The 10,138-nt window shown below is 33.5% G+C and overlaps 1 long non-coding RNA gene across 2 annotated transcripts; it reads right to left on the bottom strand.

Annotated features, from left to right (window-relative positions):
* Window positions 1-972: 972 nt before the first annotated feature.
* Window positions 973-10,117, bottom strand: LOC125762456 (uncharacterized). 2 transcript variants are annotated; one of them, XR_007418227.1, is made up of 4 exons: window positions 9,499-10,117; window positions 7,364-9,308; window positions 1,672-1,861; window positions 973-1,149 (listed from the first exon to the last, which is right to left on the bottom strand). It is a non-coding gene; the product is annotated as an uncharacterized LOC125762456 (long non-coding RNA). The 2 variants fall into 2 exon arrangements; XR_007418225.1 differs by lacking the exon at window positions 973-1,149 and having other exon boundaries at window positions 1,447-1,861.
* Between the last annotated feature and the right edge of the window lie 21 nt (window positions 10,118-10,138).

Genomic DNA, 10,138 nt, shown 5'->3' with positions numbered 1-10,138 from the left:
AATGTCCTAAGGAGCCTTAATTTTGGAGTAATTTAGCAAAAAAAAAAAAAATAAATTGATTTGTTTTAATGCGACGTGGTTGAAATAAGTTTCTTTTCACTCAAATAATGCTTGAAATATAAAAAAGAGTGAAAAATAACATTAAATTCAAAAAATAAAAAAAAATGAAAATTTCCTAAGGCTCAGTTTTGCACCAAGTTTTGCCTATAACTCGGTCGGTATCCAACGGATTGCCAATCTTTAACCTGTGCAGGATAGATGGCACCAATGGCTACATTTTCTTCTTGGACGGCCATGCTCTCAGATGTCTGTGCCAGAAGTTATTCGAGGAACCAAGTCCCTTACCCTGTTTGAGAAAATGTAAAGTTTTCCTCATTTTTGCACAAAATTTTGCCTATAACTCGGTCGGTATCGAACGGATCGCCAATCTTTAACCTGTGGTCGATAGATGGCACCAATGTCTACATTTTCTTCTTGGACAGCCATGCCCTTAGATGTCTGTGCCAGAAGTTATTCGAGGAACCAAGTTCCTTACCCTGTTTGAGAAAATGTAAAATTTTCCTCATTTTTGAGCAATGTAGCAAAAATTTGAAATGTGATATATTTTGATGGGAATTTGTTGCAATAAGTTTCTTTTCACTTAAATAGTGCTTTAAATTAAAAAAAGAATAAAAAATCAGAAAAAAATTTCAAAAAAATTTTCTACTCGAAAATTTCATAAGGCTTACCCCTTACGATTTTTTTGGGAAATTTTGCAAAAAAAATTAAATTGTCTATTTTAATGCCAATGGGTTGCAATGAGTTTGTTTTCCCTCTAATAATGCTTGAAATAAAAAAAAAAAAAGTGAAAAATAATAAAAAAATCAAAAAATTCAAAAAAAATATGAAAATTTTCCTCATTTTTGCACCAAATTTTGCCTATAACTCGGTCGGTATCCAACGGATTGCCAATCTTTAACCTGTGCAGGATAGATGGCACCAATGGCTACATTTTCTTCTTGGACGGCCATGCTCTCAGATGTCTGTGCCAGAAGTTATTCGAGGAACCAAGTCCCTTACCCTGTTTGAGAAAATGTAAAGTCTTCCTCATTTTTGCTACAAATTTTGCCTATAACTCGGTCGGTATCCAACGGATCGCCAATCTTTAACCTGTGGTCGATAGATGGCACCAATGGCTACATTTTCTTCTTGGACCGCCATGCCCTTAGATGTCTGTGCCAGAAGTTATTCGAGGAACCAAGTTCCTTACCCTGTTTGAGAAAATGTAAAATTTTCCTCATTTTTGAGCAATGTAGCAAAAATTTGAAATGTGATATATTTTGATGGGAATTTGTTGCAATAAGTTTCTTTTCACTTAAATAGTGCTTTAAATTAAAAAAAGAATAAAAAATCAGAAAAAAATTGCAAAAAAATTTTCTACTCGAAAATTTCATAAGGCTTACCCCTTACGATTTTTTTGGGAAATTTTGCAAAAAAAAATAGAATTGTTTTATTTTAATGCCAATGGGTTGCAATGAGTTTCTTTTCACTCTAATAATGCTTGCAATAAAAAAAGGGTGAAAAATAATGAAAAAAATCAAAAAATTAAAAAAAAAATGAAAATTTTCCTCATTTTTGCACCAAAATTTGCCTATAACTCGGTCGGTATCGAACGGATTGCCAATCTTTAACCTGTGGTCGATAGATGGCACCAATGGCTACATTTTCTTCTTGGACGGCCATGCCCTCGGATGTCTGTGCCAGAAGTTATTCGAAGAACCAAGTTCCATACCCTGTTTGAGAAAATGAAAAATTTTCCTCATTTTTGCACCAACTTTTGCCTATAACTCGGTCGGTATCCAACGGATCGCCAATCTTTAACCTGTGGTCGATAGATGGCACTAATGGCTACATTTTCTTCTTGGACGGCCATGCCCTCAGATGTCTGTGCCAGAAGTTATTCGAGGAACCAAGTTCCTTACCCTGTTTGAGAAAATGTAAAATTTTCCTCATTTTTGAGCAATGTAGCAAAAATTTGAAATGTGATATATTTTGATGGGAATTTGTTGCAATAAGTTTCTTTTCACTTAAATAATGCTTTAAATTAAGAAAAGAATAAAAAATCAGAAAAAAATTTCAAAAAAATTTTCCACTCGAAAATTTCATAAGGCTTACCCCTTACGATTTTTTTGGGAAATTTTGCAAAAAAAATTAATTTGTTTTATTTTAATGCCAATGGGTTGCAATGAGTTTCTTTTCCCTCTAATAATGCTTGAAATAAAAAAAAGAGTGAAAAATAATAAAAAATTCAAAAAATTCAAAAAAATATGAAAATTTTCCTTATTTTTGCACCAAAATTTGCCTATAACTCGGTCGGTATCGAACGGATCGCCAATCTTTAACCTGTGGTCGATAGATGGCACCAATGGCTACATTTTCTTCTTGGACGGCCATGCTCTCAGATGTCTGTGCCAGAAGTTATTCGAGGAACCAAGTCCCTTACCCTGTTTGAGAAAATGTAAAGACTTCCTCATTTTTGCTCCAAATTTTTCCTATAACTCGGTCGGTATCGAACGGATCGCCAAACTTTAACCTGTGGTCGATAGATGGCACCAATGGCTACATTTTCTTCTTGGACCGCCATGCCCTTAGATGTCTGTGCCAGAAGTTATTCGAGGAACCAAGTTCCTTACCCTGTTTGAGAAAATGTAAAATTTTCCTCATTTTTGAGCAATGTAGCAAAAATTTGAAATGTGATATATTTTGATGGGAATTTGTTGCAATAAGTTTCTTTTCACTTAAATAGTGCTTTAAATTAAAAAAAGAATAAAAAATCAGAAAAAAATTTCAAAAAAATTTTCCACTCGAAAATTTCATAAGGCTTACCCCTTACGATTTTTTTGGGAAATTTTGCAAAAAAAATTAATTTGTTTTATTTTAATGCCAATGGGTTGCAATGAGTTTCTTTTCACTCTAATAATGCTTGAAATAAAAAAAAGAGTGAAAAATAATTAAAAAATCAAAAAATTAAAAAAAAAATGAAAATTTTCCTCATTTTTGCACCAAATTTTGCCTATAACTCGGTCGGTATCGAACGGATCGCCAATCTTTAACCTGTGGTCGATAGATGGCACCAATGGCTACATTTTCTTCTTGGACGGCCATGCTCTCAGATGTCTGTGCCAGAAGTTATTCGAGGAACCAAGTCCCTTACCCTGTTTGAGAAAATGTAAAGTCTTCCTCATTTTTGCTCCAAATTTTGCCTATAACTCGGTCGGTATCCAACGGATCGCCAAACTTTAACATATGGTCGATAGATGGCACCAATGGCTACATTTTCTTCTTGGACAGCCATGCCCTTAGATGTCTGTGCCAGAAGTTATTCGAGGAACCAAGTTCCTTTCCCTGTTTGAGAAAATGTAAAATTTTCCTCATTTTTGAGCAATGTAGCAAAAATTTGAAATGTGATATATTTTGATGGGAATTTGTTGCAATAAGTTTCTTTTAACTTAAATAGTGCTTTAAATTAAAAAAAGAATAAAAAATCAGAAAAAAATTTCAAAAAAGTTTTCCACTCGAAAATTTCATAAGGCTTACCCCTTACGATTTTTTTGGGAAATTTTGCAAAAAAAATTAAATTGTTTTATTTTAATGCCAATGGGTTGCAATGAGTTTCTTTTCACTCTAATAATGCTTGAAATAAAAAAAAGAGTGAAAAATAATAAAAAAATCAAAAAATTCAAAAAAAATATGAAAATTTTCCTCATTTTTGCACCAAATTTTGCCTATAACTCGGTCGGTATCGAACGGATCGCCAATCTTTAACCTGTGGTCGATAGATGGCACCAATGGCTACATTTTCTTCTTGGACGGCCATGCTCTCGGATGTCTGTGCCAGAAGTTATTCGAGGAACCAAGTCCCTTACCCTGTTTGAGAAAATGTAAAGACTTCCTCATTTTTGCTCCAAATTTTTCCTATTACTCGGTCGGTATCCAACGGATCGCCAAACTTTAACCTGTGGTCGATAGATGGCACCAATGGCTACATTTTCTTCTTGGACTGCCATGCCCTTAGATGTCTGTGCCAGAAGTTATTCGAGGAACCAAGTTCCTTACCCTGTTTGAGAAAATGTAAAATTTTCCTCATTTTTGAGCAATGTAGCAAAAATTTGAAATGTGATATATTTTGATGGGAATTTGTTGCAATAAGTTTCTTTTCACTTAAATAGTGCTTTAAATTAAAAAAAGAATAAAAAATCAGAAAAAAATTTCAAAAAAATTTTCCACTCGAAAATTTCATAAGGCTTACTTACCCCTTACGATTTTTTTGGGAAATTTTGCAAAAAAAATTAAATTGTTTTATTTTAATGCCAATGGGTTGCAATGAGTTTCTTTTCACTCTAATAATGCTTGAAATAAAAAAAAGAGTGAAAAATAATTAAAAAATCAAAAAATTAAAAAAAAATGAAAATTTTCCTCATTTTTGCACCAAATTTTGCCTATAACTCGGTCGGTATCGAACGGATCGCCAATCTTTAACCTGTGGTCGATAGATGGCACCAATGGCTACATTTTCTTCTTGGACGGCCATGCTCTCAGATGTCTGTGCCAGAAGTTATTCGAGGAACCAAGTCCCTTACCCTGTTTGAGAAAATGTAAAGTCTTCCTCATTTTTGCTCCAAATTTTGCCTATAACTCGGTCGGTATCCAACGGATCGCCAAACTTTAACATATGGTCGATAGATGGCACCAATGGCTACATTTTCTTCTTGGACCGCCATGCCCTTAGATGTCTGTGCCAGAAGTTATTCGAGGAACCAAGTTCCTTTCCCTGTTTGAGAAAATGTAAAATTTTCCTCATTTTTGAGCAATGTAGCAAAAATTTGAAATGTGATATATTTTGATGGGAATTTGTTGCAATAAGTTTCTTTTAACTTAAATAGTGCTTTAAATTAAAAAAAGAATAAAAAATCAGAAAAAAAATTCAAAAAAACTTTCCACTCGAAAATTTCATAAGGCTTACCCCTTACGATTTTTTTGGGAAATTTTGCAAAAAAATTAAATTGTTTTATTTTAATGCCAATGGGTTGCAATGAGTTTCTTTTCACTCTAATAATGCTTGAAATAAAAAAAGAGTGAAAAATAATAAAAAAATCAAAAAATTAAAAAAAAAAATGAAAATTTTCCTCGTTTTTGCACCAAATTTTGCCTATAACTCGGTCGGTATCGAACGGATCGCCAATCTTTAACCTGTGGTCGATAGATGGCACCAATGGCTACATTTTCTTCTTGGACGGCCATGCCCTCAGATGTCTGTGCCAGAAGTTATTCGAGGAACCAAGTTCCTTACCCTGTTTGAGAAAATGTAAAATTTTCCTCATTTTTGAGCAATGTAGCAAAAATTTGAAATGTGATATATTTTGATGGGAATTTGTTGCAATAAGTTTCTTTTAACTTAAATAGTGCTTTAAATTAAAAAAAGAATAAAAAATCAGAAAAAAATTTCAAAAAAGTTTTCCACTCGAAAATTTCATAAGGCTTACCCCTTACGATTTTTTTGGGAAATTTTGCAAAAAAAATTAAATTGTTTTATTTTAATGCCAATGGGTTGCAATGAGTTTCTTTTCACTCTAATAATGCTTGAAATAAAAAAAAGAGTGAAAAATAATTAAAAAATCAAAAAATTAAAAAAAAATGAAAATTTTCCTCATTTTTGCACCAAATTTTGCCTATAACTCGGTCGGTATCGAACGGATCGCCAATCTTTAACCTGTGGTCGATAGATGGCACCAATGGCTACATTTTCTTCTTGGACGGCCATGCTCTCAGATGTCTGTGCCAGAAGTTATTCGAGGAACCAAGTCCCTTACCCTGTTTGAGAAAATGTAAAGTCTTCCTCATTTTTGCTCCAAATTTTGCCTATAACTCGGTCGGTATCCAACGGATCGCCAAACTTTAACATATGGTCGATAGATGGCACCAATGGCTACATTTTCTTCTTGGACGGCCATGCTCTCAGATGTCTGTGCCAGAAGTTATTCGAGGAACCAAGTCCCTTACCCTGTTTGAGAAAATGTAAAGACTTCCTCATTTTTGCTCCAAATTTTTCCTATTACTCGGTCGGTATCCAACGGATCGCCAAACTTTAACCTGTGGTCGATAGATGGCACCAATGGCTACATTTTCTTCTTGGACTGCCATGCCCTTAGATGTCTGTGCCAGAAGTTATTCGAGGAACCAAGTTCCTTACCCTGTTTGAGAAAATGTAAAATTTTCCTCATTTTTGAGCAATGTAGCAAAAATTTGAAATGTGATATATTTTGATGGGAATTTGTTGCAATAAGTTTCTTTTCACTTAAATAGTGCTTTAAATTAAAAAAAGAATAAAAAATCAGAAAAAAATTTCAAAAAAATTTTCCACTCGAAAATTTCATAAGGCTTACTTACCCCTTACGATTTTTTTGGGAAATTTTGCAAAAAAAATTAAATTGTTTTATTTTAATGCCAATGGGTTGCAATGAGTTTCTTTTCACTCTAATAATGCTTGAAATAAAAAAAAGAGTGAAAAATAATTAAAAAATCAAAAAATTAAAAAAAAATGAAAATTTTCCTCATTTTTGCACCAAATTTTGCCTATAACTCGGTCGGTATCGAACGGATCGCCAATCTTTAACCTGTGGTCGATAGATGGCACCAATGGCTACATTTTCTTCTTGGACGGCCATGCTCTCAGATGTCTGTGCCAGAAGTTATTCGAGGAACCAAGTCCCTTACCCTGTTTGAGAAAATGTAAAGTCTTCCTCATTTTTGCTCCAAATTTTGCCTATAACTCGGTCGGTATCCAACGGATCGCCAAACTTTAACATATGGTCGATAGATGGCACCAATGGCTACATTTTCTTCTTGGACCGCCATGCCCTTAGATGTCTGTGCCAGAAGTTATTCGAGGAACCAAGTTCCTTTCCCTGTTTGAGAAAATGTAAAATTTTCCTCATTTTTGAGCAATGTAGCAAAAATTTGAAATGTGATATATTTTGATGGGAATTTGTTGCAATAAGTTTCTTTTAACTTAAATAGTGCTTTAAATTAAAAAAAGAATAAAAAATCAGAAAAAAAATTCAAAAAAACTTTCCACTCGAAAATTTCATAAGGCTTACCCCTTACGATTTTTTTGGGAAATTTTGCAAAAAAATTAAATTGTTTTATTTTAATGCCAATGGGTTGCAATGAGTTTCTTTTCACTCTAATAATGCTTGAAATAAAAAAAGAGTGAAAAATAATACAAAAATCAAAAAATTAAAAAAAAATATGAAAATTTTCCTCATTTTTGCACCAAATTTTGCCTATAACTCGGTCGGTATCGAACGGATCGCCAATCTTTAACCTGTGGTCGATAGATGGCACCAATGGCTACATTTTCTTCTTGGACGGCCATGCCCTCAGATGTCTGTGCCAGAAGTTATTCGAGGAACCAAGTTCCTTACCCTGTTTGAGAAAATGTAAAATTTTCCTCATTTTTGAGCAATGTAGCAAAAATTTGAAATGTGATATATTTTGATGGGAATTTGTTGCAATAAGTTTCTTTTCACTTAAATAGTGCTTTAAATTAAAAAAAGAATAAAAAATCAGAAAAAAATTTCAAAAAAGTTTTCCACTCGAAAATTTCATAAGGCTTACCCCTTACGATTTTTTTGGGAAATTTTGCAAAAAAAATTAAATTGTTTTATTTTAATGCCAATGGGTTGCAATGAGTTTCTTTTCACTCTAATAATGCTTGAAATAAAAAAAAGAGTGAAAAATAATAAAAATAAAAAAATTCAAAAAAAATATGAAAATTTTCCTCATTTTTACACCAAATTTTGCCTATAACTCGGTCGGTATCGAACGGATCGCCAATCTTTAACCTGTGGTCGATAGATGGCACCAATGGCTACATTTTCTTCTTGGACGGCTATGCTCTCAGATGTCTGTGCCAGAAGTTATTCGAGGAACCAAGTCCCTTACCCTGTTTGAGAAAATGTAAAGTCTTCCTCATTTTTGCTCCAAATTTTGCCTATAACTCGGTCGGTATCCAACGGATCGCCAAACTTTAACCTGTGGTCGATAGATGGCACCAATGGCTACATTTTCTTCTTGGACAGCCATGCCCTTAGATGTCTGTGCCAGAAGTTATTCGAGGAACCAAGTTCCTTATCCTGTTTGAGAAAATGTAAAATTTTCCTCATTTTTGAGCAATGTAGCAAAAATTTGAAATGTGATATATTTTGATGGGAATTTGTTGCAATAAGTTTCTTTTCACTTAAATAGTGCTTTAAATTAAAAAAAGAATAAAAAATCAGAAAAAAATTTCAAAAAAATTTTCCACTCGAAAATTCCATAAGGCTTACCCCTTACGATTTTTTTGGGAAATTTTGCAAAAAAAAAATAAATTGTTTTATTTTAATGCCAATGGGTTGCAATGAGTTTCTTTTCACTCTAATAATGCTTGAAATAAAAAAAAGAGTGAAAAATAATAAAAAAATCAAAAAATTAAAAAAAAATATGAAAATTTTCCTCATTTTTGCACCAAATTTTGCCTATAACTCGGTCGGTATCGAACGGATCGCCAATCTTTAACCTGTGGTCGATAGATGGCACCAATGGCTACATTTTCTTCTTGGACGGCCATGCTCTCAGATGTCTGTGCCAGAAGTTATTCGAGGAACCAAGTCCCTTACCCTGTTTGAGAAAATGTAAAGTCTTCCTCATTTTTGCTCCAAATTCTGCCTATAACTCGGTCGGTATCCAACGGATCGCCAATCTTTAACCTGTGGTCGATAGATGGCACCAATGGCTACATTTTCTTCTTGGACGGCCATGCTCTCAGATGTCTGTGCCAGAAGTTATTCGAGGAACCAAGTTCCTTACCCTGTTTGAGAAAATGTAAAATTTTCCTCATTTTTGAGCAATGTAGCAAAAATTTGAAATGTGATATATTTTGATGGGAATTTGTTGCAATAAGTTTCTTTTAACTTAAATAGTGCTTTAAATTAAAAAAAGAATAAAAAATCAAAAAAAAATTTCACAAAAATTTTCCACTCGAAAATTTCATAAGGCTTACCCCTTACGATTTTTTTGGGAAATTTTGCAAAAAAAATTAAATTGTTTTATTTTAATGCCAATGGGTTGCAATGAGTTTCTTTTCACTCTAATAATGCTTGAAATAAAAAAAAAGAGTGAAAAATAATAAAAAAAATCAAAAAATTAAAAAAAAATGAAAATTTTCCTCATTTTTGCACCAAAATTTGCCTATAACTCGGTCGGTATCGAACGGATTGCCAATCTTTAACCTGTGGTCGATAGATGGCACCAATGGCTACATTTTCTTCTTGGACGGCTATGCTCTCAGATGTCTGTGCCAGAAGTTATTCGAGGAACCAAGTCCCTTACCCTGTTTGAGAAAATGTAAAGTCTTCCTCATTTTTGCTCCAAATTCTGCCTATAACTCGGTCGGTATCAAACGGATCGCCAATCTTTAACCTGTGGTCGATAGATGGCACCAATGGCTACATTTTCTTCTTGGACGGCCATGCCCTCGGATGTCTGTGCCAGAAGTTATTCGAAGAACCAAGTTCCATACCCTGTTTGAGAAAATGAAAAATTTTCCTCATTTTTGCACCAACTTTTGCCTATAACTCGGTCGGTATCCAACGGATCGCCAATCTTTAACCTGTGGTCGATAGATGGCACCAATGGCTACATTTTCTTCTTGGACGGCCATGCCCTCAGATGTCTGTGCCAGAAGTTATTCGAGGAACCAAGTTCCTTACCCTGTTTGAGAAAATGTAAAATTTTCCTCATTTTTGAGCAATGTAGCAAAAATTTGAAATGTGATATATTTTGATGGGAATTTGTTGCAATAAGTTTCTTTTCACTTAAATAATGCTTTAAATTAAAAAAAGAATAAAAAATCAGAAAAAAATTTCAAAAAAATTTTCCACTCGAAAATTTCATAAGGCTTACCCCTTACGATTTTTTTGGGAAATTTTGCAAAAAAAATTAAATTGTTTTATTTTAATGCCAATGGGTTGCAATGAGTTTCTTTTCACTCTAATAATGCTTGAAATAAAAAAAAGAGTGAAAAATAATAAAAAAATCAAAAATGGCTACATTTTCTTCT

This window comes from Anopheles funestus, chromosome X, assembly GCF_943734845.2.
Source record: "Anopheles funestus chromosome X, idAnoFuneDA-416_04, whole genome shotgun sequence".
NCBI lineage: Eukaryota > Metazoa > Arthropoda > Insecta > Diptera > Culicidae > Anopheles > Anopheles funestus.
Note: the sequence above shows the minus strand (reverse complement) of the source record. Positions and strands in the feature narration are given on the sequence as shown.